Raw genomic sequence first — 10,545 nt, 5'->3', positions numbered from 1 at the left:
TTCAGAGCTGCCCTTTGAAATTTTTTGTTCATTTCTTTTACTTCATCATTTCCTTCTGTTGTCTTAGCTACTCTATCATTAAGGGCAAGTTTCAGGGTCTCTTCTGAGATTCACTTTGATCTTTTATTTCTTTCCTGTCTTTTTAATAACCTTTTCTTTTTTTTTTTTAACACAACCATGTTGAACCACACAAGAGGGACACCAGGCAGCCTACAGGGAGTGACGGGGCTCACCTAGTCTGGGACCCAGGGTGGGCGAGGGTGGACCAAGCAGAGGGGCCAAGAGAGAGAGGGCTTTGCATGTGACAGCTTTGAGAGGGCTGTGAGGCACCAGGTGGGGCTGGAGAGGTAGGCTAGGGCCCCGAGCCGGGCACACAGGGGCCCATGAGCCCAGGCAGAAAGGCAGGGTTTGCCCTTTAGTCCAAAGGTTCTCAAGTGTTCACCCTGACTGTGGGTGGGGTTGGGGAGTGGTGGGATGTTTCTAAGAGGATTCCATGGGATAAGTGGGTCGATACAATTTTTCATAACGATACTGAGCTGTCATTTCCCTTTAGCACTGTCATTCTGTAAGGGCGCGCTGTAGAGTTTTCTAGACACGACATAAGTATTGACGTGGCTCGCATACTTAATGGAAGATGTGTGCTTGTGTTGCCTTGCGCTTTCATTTTTTCGTAGTACTCATTTCAAATATTGTTAACTGCCAGTCGTTAGAACACACAGACAAAAACTCTTTAGGGACCTGGGTTAATGTTTAAGAGGCTAAAATGTTTGGCAACTGCCACTCTAGAGTTCTAAAGTGAATGCTGGAAGAATTGGGTCTTGAAAGGAAGAGTCTAATGACTCCGTGGGGAATGAGTTGGAAGGAGTAGGAGCAAATGAGGCCACAAAATTTGGCTCCACTACTGCAGCTGCTCAGGCCAGAGATGGTGGCAGGGTGCTGGTGCTGAGAAAACCCTCACTAAACTTCTTTCCTGTGACTTGTTGGAAGTGGACAGGTAGTCAGCAAGCCAACCCCTTGCCTTGATGAGGCCTAGGAGGAGGAAGGCCGAGAGGAAGAGCCCCATGCTGTCCTCTAGGGAGGGCCCGGAGAGGCCTGCCACTTCCAGGGTCACTTCGGGGCGGCGCGCTGAGGCCGGCAGGCTAGGGTGGTGGATGGGACAGGCATAGTGCATCTGATGCTGCTCCGTGGTGACAGGGACGGCTGGAGGCGCCCCGGGAGGCTAAAAAACCATCAGAATGGTGGCGCAGGGTGAAGAGCCACCTCTGCCCCTCATCCTCCTACTCTATCTCTAGGCCCTCGGAGGAGTAGAAGCGGGAAGCAAGGCAGACCAATGTCGGGGGGCCTCCTCGGGGGCAGCCCAGACGAGGGTTGCTGGCGTCAGGGACACTTTAGGGGGTGTGTACGCAGTAAGCTCAAGGGTGACCTGCTCTTGCAAGTATGGCAGTGGATAATGGCCAGATAGGTGCCCGCCTGGGTGGGTCGCTCTGCAGGCAGCTGGGGGGCGCCATTCCCAGTTCATGGACCCCATGGTTCCCTGCCATCCCACGAAGCAAAAGTCACTGCCCCTTCTCAGGCCGCTGGCACCTGCCCATTCAGCCCTGGGGTTGCGGCCAGTGCCCCTTACCCTGGTGCTGGTGTCGCCACTCCAGCCGGAAGGACAGGGGACCTAGGGCCAGGGATGCTGCAGGCTCAGGGTGGGGAGCATAAAGTTCAAGTCCAGCATGGCATCCTGACCTAGTCGAATCCGAGGCGCAGGGGTGTGAGTGAGGACAGTCAGCACGGCTGTTGCCTTGGTGATGAGACCCGGCTGTGGTTGCGACTCCGGCTGTGGCTGCAGGAGGCGGGCGAGGCTCAGGACTGGGCTGGACACGCTGACCATGAGCCAAGGTCCGTCCAGGGACCGCGGGCAGCCTCTGGCCCAGTTGGCAGAGGGGGGTACTGGACATAGTGGCTCATATCACAGTGTGGCGGCCTGGAGAGTCCCTGCAAGGTCGAACACACTAAGGTGGAGCTTAAGATCGAGGTCCGGCCGGGGAGGAGCCCCACCCCCCCACCCTGTGGCCCTGGCGCAGCAGCAGGGCGGCAGGTTTCTTGGACGGGCCGCCGCTGCCAATTACATCCTCCAGGAGCCAGCACTCAAGCACCGTGGCCAGGCCAAGATGGCAGTCGCCAGGCCCAAAGCCAGAGTCCCTTTTGCTTTTTTCATGTATGACATTTTAAAAAAATCTTTTTATTGGGGCACCTACAATTCTTATCACAATCCATCCATACATCCACTGTGTCAAGAACATATGTACATTTGTTGCCATCATCATTCTCAAAACATTTGCCTTCTACTTGAGCTCTTAATATCTGCTGCTCATTTTCCCCTCTCTCCCCACTGCCTCATCCCTCATGAACCCTTCATTCATAAATTATTATTATCTTGTCATACATGACACTATCTGAGGTCACCTCCCACCCCCTCCTCTGCTGTCCCTCCCCCAAGGAAGAGGCCATACGTAGATTCCTATCATCAGTTCCCCCTTTCTACCCTACATTCTCTCCACCCTCCAGGCATCACCCCTCTCACCACTGGTCCTGGAGGAGTCATCTGTCCTGGAGTCCCTGTGTTTCCAGTTGCTATCTGTACCAATGTACATTCTCTGGTCTAGCCAGATTTGCAAGGTAGAATTGGGATCATGATAGTGGGGGGAAGAAGTATTTAAGAACTAGAGGAAAGTTATATGTTGCTACCCTGCACCCTGCCTGGTTCATCTCCTCCCCACAACCCCTCAGCAAGGGTGTCCAGTTGACTACCATTGGGATTTGAGTCCCCACTCTGCATTCACCCACATTTTCAATATGATTTTTTGTTCTTAATGCATGATACCTGATCCCTTCGACAGCTCATGGTCACACAGGCTGGTGTGTTTCTTCCATGTGGGCTTTGTTGCTTCTGAGCTAGATGGCCTCTTGTTCACCTTCAAGCCTTTAAGACGCCAGATACTATCTCTTTTGATAGCTGGGCATCATCAGCTTTCTTCACCATATTTGCTTATGCACACATTTGTCTTCAGTGGTTGTGTGTCAGGAAGGTGGGCACCCACTTATATGATTTTTAGCTCTTTGATGTCTGATAACTGGTCCCTTCGACACCTGGTGGTCAGCCAAGCTGATGTGCTTCTTCTATGTGGGCTTTGATATTTCTCAGCTAGATGGCCTCTTGTTTATCTTACAGCTCCTTGGGTTTCTGTCATTAGTCTTTAAGAAGTTGTATCTGTCCTTGAGATATTTTAAAATTCAGGTGGAGTATACTAAGGTCATATTTTAGTTCTTGTGGCCTTTTAAAAATTTCTTCAACTTTAACCCAAACATACAAATGAACAATTGGTGATCTGTTCCTCAGTCAGCTCCAGGCCTTGTTTTGGCTGAAGATAATGAGCTCCGTAGTCTCATCCCACCTGTATAGTCAATTTGAGTCCTGTGTATTCCATCTGGCAAAGTCCACATGCGTATTGCTATTTAGGTTACTGGAAAAACGTACTTTCAAGGAAAACGTAGTGTGTCTTGCAAAATTCTGTCATGTGATCTCTAATTTTATTTCTATCACCAAGGCCCAATTTTCCAAATGATGTTCGATCTTCATTGTTTCCAACTTTTACAATCTAAAAAAGTTTTGGGTTTTTTTGGTACCTTGGATTTTAGGGTTATTTGGAGTGCTGATCCAGAAAATTGCATCAAATGGATTGCATCCGCTCCAGATTCTTAGATACGGTGCTCCCCTATATTATCATTCTGGTGCTAAATATGAGAATTCAGACCCACGAACTAGGATAAGACAGAAAAGGTAAGAAGTACCTGAAAAAGAATGAGGTATTCAGGAATTTACAAGGGAAGCTGTATATGGACCTCGGGTGGCTCATTGATTATGCATTGAACTGCCAACAATAAGGTCAGTGGTTCACACCCACCAGTCACTCTGCAACCTTCAGAAGATGTAAGGGTTTGGAAACTCTGAAGGGTGGTTCTTCTCTGTCTTATGGGATCACGGTGAATCCGAATTGATGAGACGGCAGTGGACTTTTTCCTTGGCTTGCTTGGCATTGGGGGCTGTGCAGTGTACACAGAACTACGAGTAGGATACTGCAGAATCAGAACACAGCTTGGGAGGTTGCTGTTAGGGGCCATCAAGGCAGTTCCAACCCACGACAATCCTACGCACCATAGAATGAAACACTGAGCAGGCCCGCACCATCCTCACGATTAGTCCTGGGCATGCGCCCGTTGTTACAGCCACGGCGTCAGTCCATCTCGTTGTAAGTCTTCCTCTTTTTCTCGTTTTCACCCTTCCACTTTCCCAAACACGTGTCCTTCTCCGGTGACTGGTCTCTCCTGGCAACATGTCCAAAGTATGCAAGTCAAAGTCTTGCCTTCCTTGCCTCTAAGGAGCACTCTGGCCTTACTTCTTCGAGCACACATCACTTTTTCCTTTTAGCAGTCCATGGTCCTTTCAATATGTTTCTCTAGTACCACAATTCAAATGCATCAATTCTTCTTCCGCCTTCCTTATTCAGTGACCAACTTTTACATGCATATGAGGCAATGGAAACTACCATGGCTTGAGTCAAGCGCACCTTATTTCTCAAAATAATATTCCTGCTTTTCAGTACTCTAATCTTGTATAGCAGATTTACCCAGTGAAACACATTTTTTAATCTTGTTTGCTGCTTCCATGAACATTGATTGTGGATCCATGCAAGACAAAATGTTTGACAACTTCACATTTTTCTACATGTATCATGATCTTACCTATTGGTTCAGTTATGAGGATTTTGATCTTCTTTGCATTGAATCTTAATCTTAACCCATACTGTAATCCCTGATCTTCATCAGCAAGTGCTTTTAGCCCTCTTCACTTTCAGCAAGCAAGGTTGTTTCATCTGCATATTGCCTTTCTCGGAGGATCCTGATGCCACATTCTTCTTCATATAAACCAGCTTCTCTGATGATTTGCTCAGATTGATTGTACAAATTAAACAAGTATGGTTAGAGCGTATAACCTTGGCTCACACCTTTCCTAATTTTAAAACATGCATTATTCCTTTATTCTGTCCACACCACGGCCACCTGATCCATGTAAAAGTTCTGAATGAACACAGCGAGGTGTTCTAGAATTCCCATTCTAAAACTTTCTCAAAGTTTTCCACAGTTAATTACTGTCCACAGTCAAATGCCTTTGCATACATAGTCAATGAAACATAGGTAAATATCTCTGTAGCATTCTCTGCTTTCAATCAAGACCCATCTGACATCAGCAATGATATCCTTTGTGCCATGTGCTCTTCTGAATCCAGCGTGACCTCTGGCAGCTCCCTATCAATGTACTGCTGCGACTGTTGTTGGATGATCTTAAGAAAAATTGTAAGATGTCTAGTGTGTGATGTCAATGATATTCTATAATTTGAGTATTCATTTGGATTACTTTTCTTTGCAATGTCACAAATATGGATCTCTTCCAGTCAGTTGGCCAACTAGTTATCTTCCAATTTTCCTAGAATAGATGAGTGAGCGCTTCCAGTGCTTCAGAAGATTGTTGAAACATTTCATTGGGTATTCATCATTTCCTGGAGTCTTGTTTTCGGTGAATGCTTTCAGGGCAGTTTGAACTTCCTTCAGCACTATTGGTTCTTGCTCATTTGCTATCTCCTGAAATGTTGGAATGTTGACTAATTCTTTTTGGTACAGTGACTTTGCGTATTCCTTCCATCTTCTTTTGATTCTTCCTGGATCATTCAATATTTTCCCATAGAATCTTTCAGTATTTCAACTCAAAGCTCGAATTTATTTTTAAGTCCTTTCAGTTTAAGATATGCTGAAAAGCAGCTTGAGAGCACTGGAAATAAAAACAAAATTGAAAAAGAAGGTCTATATTTTTTCCTTCAAGATATAAAATAAGCATATCAGAACACATTTGAATATATAGAAGTCAAGAGATCATTTATGTTAAATGTTTCAGAGGTGAGGTTGACTCTAAGCTTCTTAACAAGACTTTCTGTGCACAGGTGAAGTTATGTTGTTTTATAAAAGACTAGAACATTTTAATTTTAATAAAGGTGTTTGAACTTGGACAGACACATTATAGGTTCAGAACATTTGGATCTCTATCCATTGTATCAACCTCACAACTAACAGCGGATTATGACTCAGAGTGACCTGGTAGGACAGAGTAGATGTTTTCCTGTGGGGTTTGAGGCTATAAACCTTTAGAGGAGCAGAAGGTATCATTTTTTCTTTGTAGAGTGGCTGGTGAGTTGGAAAGGCTGAACTTGTATTTAGCAAGGTTAACTCACTACACCATCGGAACTGAGAGGATTACCATGGACAGGAGGAAATGAGATGTGTATGAATTGTTGAATGTAAAACTGATGATCCACCCTGAAAATTTTTCACTCAATTTTCAATAAAAAGTTAAGGGGGAAAAAACATATTTGTGAATTTTAAAGGCATTTTAAAATGACCTTAAAATTAAAAATTCAAATATTGTCATGTTAATATATTTATAACAGAACAAATATGGCAAACATTCACCAAAAATGTATATAGAATACAGTTATACTCATAGGTATTTCTGGTAGTAAAAATATGAGCATCTATTTGCACATTTACAGTTTCCCCTGAAATGCAGGATTCAAGAACAGCTTCATAGTAATTTACTATCTACTTATGCTATCAATTTTACCACCTCTTAGATTACCTGTTGGGGAGTTCCTGTTTAGCCTCCTCATTAGCAACATGTAATGTTACTTTGCAACAATGAGACAGACACAATGGTTGATCTGATATTAACTATTGTTAGGGTGTCAGTTTTATCACCTTGACTTTTTAATTTTTTAAATTCACTTAGTATGTTTTCATGATTTGTATTTTGATTTCTTACTCTAATATAAATGCTGTACAGAGGTGTACTTTGCTGTAGTGCATTTCTAGTCAATTATAATTTTCACTTGCTAAAAAGTTGAAAGGAAAGATATTCAGTATTTTGAACTTTGAGAATAAAATAGACATTTATGAAATCTGGATGAATACTGGAAATATTTATTGAGGCTAAAAGCTTATGCTTCTAATATTTAAAGATCACATATAAAAACAGTAAGAACTTACAAGGAAATGAAAACAATGGTTTAATAAAGTCCCCCAAAGACATGGCCAGTGAATATAGGCAGTCCTCAGATTTGGAAGGCTGACGTTTAGACACCTTGTACTTGCCCTTTGGAACAAATTTTTCATGGCAGTCACTTTCTGCACTGGCACTAAGTAAAGCATTGAAGAGGCTTCAAGTTGTTGCTTGCAGTGAGCAAGGAGAAACCCTGCAGTGGCTCTCAACCTTCCTGATGCTGCGACCCGGTACCACATACAGCTCCTCGTGGTGTGGGGACCCCTCAAACATAACATTATTTTCGTTTCTACTTCATCACTGTCACTGCTACTGTTATGAATCGGGCGACCGCTGTGAAAGGGTCCACTCCCAAAGGGTCATGACCCACAGGTTGAGACCTACTGATAGAGGGAGACCTCGTGCTTGGTAGAGAATCAGTGAAAAAGAGGCTCACTGGCTGCAAGAATGGGCTCAAACCTATGACTGGGAGGACAGCATAGGACCCGGCTGTGTTTCCTTCTGTGGTACATAGTGTAGCTATAAATCAGAACTGACTCAATGGCACCCAACAACACAATTCTATAAAATTATTTCAGACATTATGAGTTATTCGATTCTGTAAAGCAAAATAATACTGACGATAAAATCAAAACTGGAAAAGGAATGACAAGGCCATATTCACTCCAGCTCCAAATCTGATAATGCCACTCATTTTCCAGTTTAAAAATCCTCTACTGACTGATTACTACTTACTAGCTAAAAGTCTGCACAATTTCTGTAGGCATCCAAAACCACTTCACATCTGGTCTTCAATACCATATTGATATCATTATCTAGCTCTGTATCATGTGTGTTTTCTCTCTGAAAAATTTGGGAAACTTCCAAGCCTTTTCACTCTTCCATGGCTTTTTTTTCATCTGCTGAAGAACCCTTAACCTTCTCTTCTCGGAGAAACCCCACCCTCTGGAAAGGCTTTCCAGCTCCCTGAAGTGTCTGTGCGCTCCCTGCTCTGCCCCCACAGCATCACTTCAATGGACTCGCTCCTATCTTCCTGGCTTCTGGCACTACACATCCCATGCACAGCACAGCCCAGGCCAATATACCCACCAGCTATGCTTTCCCTTTCTTTTAAGGGGTGAAGCGTTGTCACCAGAAAAACGTTTCAGGTTAAATAGGTTAAAACCAGAGATTTGTAAATGATTACAAGGCCAAATTAAAATCAACACAGTGTAACTAGGCACTCCTCACCTGTAATTTAGTTTACGTATCACAGTAATCATTTGAGTGAGATTCAAAATGACAGTTTAAAGCTTCTGTCACAGTAATAGCTTCAAGGAGCCTGTGCTACAGGGAAATGTACATAGGCAACTGGCAAATAATATGCCATTCTTGATTTTTGGATTCACGCAACTGTGAGAATATAACCAATGGCAATTGAATTAATTCCAACTCATAGGGACCCTGTTGATCACAATAGAACTTCCCTATAGGGCGTAATAATAGTCTCCAAAGCAGAGAAGAAGTCACCATATCTTTCTCTCAAAGAACACCTGGTGGGTTCAACCAGCAGCCTCTTGCTTAAGCCTCACCCCCCTGTACCACCAGTGCTCCTTATATTAAGCTGAAAAGTACCTAAGGATAGTCCTTTTTTGAGCAATTTTCCTGGACAATAGATAGGGGAGAACAATATATTTTCTAACTTCGTACAATTGGTGGCAGCTGCCTGGCATCTTCTGTCTGTTCATCCTTATTCTATAGAAAGGAGGAGCTAGCCAACTGGCAATGGGCGATGAATGAGGACATGGCAGCATTTCCCAGATCAGCTCTCCCATGTCCTTTCCACCTCCTCACGAACACTTCGTCAATGGGAAGTTAAGACTTGGAAGAAAGTGTGGGTTCTTTTTCTTTCTTTCTTTTCCTTTTTGTGTTCTGTTTTCCTCATTTTCATTCTTGGACAGCGTCCTTAAACAATGTTTGTCTTCACAGTCAGGTTCTACATAAACGCTTGTTGATAAATTATCTTTAGCCTTTTGCTACTTGGACATAAATTAAAAGACTGGATTATTGTGGTTTGATTTAATGTTTCAATTGGTAAAAATCACTTAAAGCAACTCAGTTTCTTTTAGCGGCTGATTGAGTAATATTTCTTGGCTAGTACCACACTTTGACCACCAACTTATACCAATGAGCTGTTTTAGGAGTATGGAATTTGGGAAGTTATCTCTCTGGGGACACACAGGCATGACGGCCTAGGAAGGCTGGTTAAAAGTTCCTTCGTGGCCGACCCAAACATATACAATATTATTAACTATGTCTTGGCAGCTCATTTTCTTCTTTTATAAACAGTCAAAAAAGCCGCTATGGTTTATTTAACTCCCAGAAAAGAAAAATTGGAACCATTTAGTCTGTTTTCTATCAAAGCCTGCCTGACCCAAAGAAAGATCAAGAGGAATCGTACAAACTCCATTTTCACCACAAGAAGCCCTGGGTGTGCAGTGGCTAAGCCGTTGGCTGCTAACCAAAGGGTCAGTGGTTCAAACTTAGCAGCCACCCCACAGAAGAAAGATGTGGCAATCTGCTTTCATAGAGATTACAGCCTTCAAAACCCTGTGTAGATTTGTATTCTGTCTATGAATCAGAGAAACATCAGGCAGAGGGCCAGGGACAAGAGGAAGACCCTCAATAAAATGACTGACGCAGTCGTTGCAACAATTGATTCCAGTGGAACAACAATGGTGACGATGGCACAGACAAGATAGGAGCAGAGAGTGTTTTATTCTGCTGCATAGAGAGTCACTATGAGTAGGAATCAACTTAATGGTGCCTACCCATAATAACAGCTATGGTACAATCAAATATCTATAATTGCTTGACAATAGCCTATATTTTACTGTACAAATATTATAAAAGTAATATTTTGGAATTATTGAATGTGGCTGAAGCACACTTCTTGAAACGTCATAATACATGCACAGCACATGCATGTGTGTGGTATGTTAACAGTTTTACGTAATTTTGTCAATTCCACCTGTTTTATATGGATACATGTTATTTATCTGCTCCTTGTCTGTCAGATTTTGATATGTAGTGGCTTGTGTGTTGCTGTACAATGGAAGCTATTTCACTGGTATTTCAAATGTCAACAGAAGCACAGGCTTTAGTGGATCGTTTAAATTAAGAGCAGACAATGAAGAAGGAATCAGCTGACCAATTCAAGAGAAGGAGCCGCTGAGAACCTTAGACGCTTTTTCAGACATTGAAAGCCTCATGAATGGGAGCTGAGCATTGTGGGAGATTGTGCTGGAGGATGGGACCTTCAAGTCCAAGGGCACTCTAAATGTGAGTAAGTAGGAGCTGATTCTCAGTGGCGTCAACCATGGTGATGTGAGTGGAGTCAAGCCTGTGAG

The 10,545-nt window shown here is 43.5% G+C and overlaps 1 pseudogene; it reads right to left on the bottom strand.

The window, feature by feature from the left end:
- Positions 1 to 898: 898 nt before the first annotated feature.
- LOC142451384 (tapasin-like) lies at positions 899 to 2,206 on the bottom strand (annotated as a pseudogene).
- Positions 2,207 to 10,545: the final 8,339 nt, after the last annotated feature.

Source organism: Tenrec ecaudatus, chromosome 6 (assembly GCF_050624435.1).
Source record: "Tenrec ecaudatus isolate mTenEca1 chromosome 6, mTenEca1.hap1, whole genome shotgun sequence".
In the NCBI taxonomy this organism is placed as follows: domain Eukaryota; kingdom Metazoa; phylum Chordata; class Mammalia; order Afrosoricida; family Tenrecidae; genus Tenrec; species Tenrec ecaudatus.
This window is presented reverse-complemented; position numbering and strand designations above follow the sequence as displayed.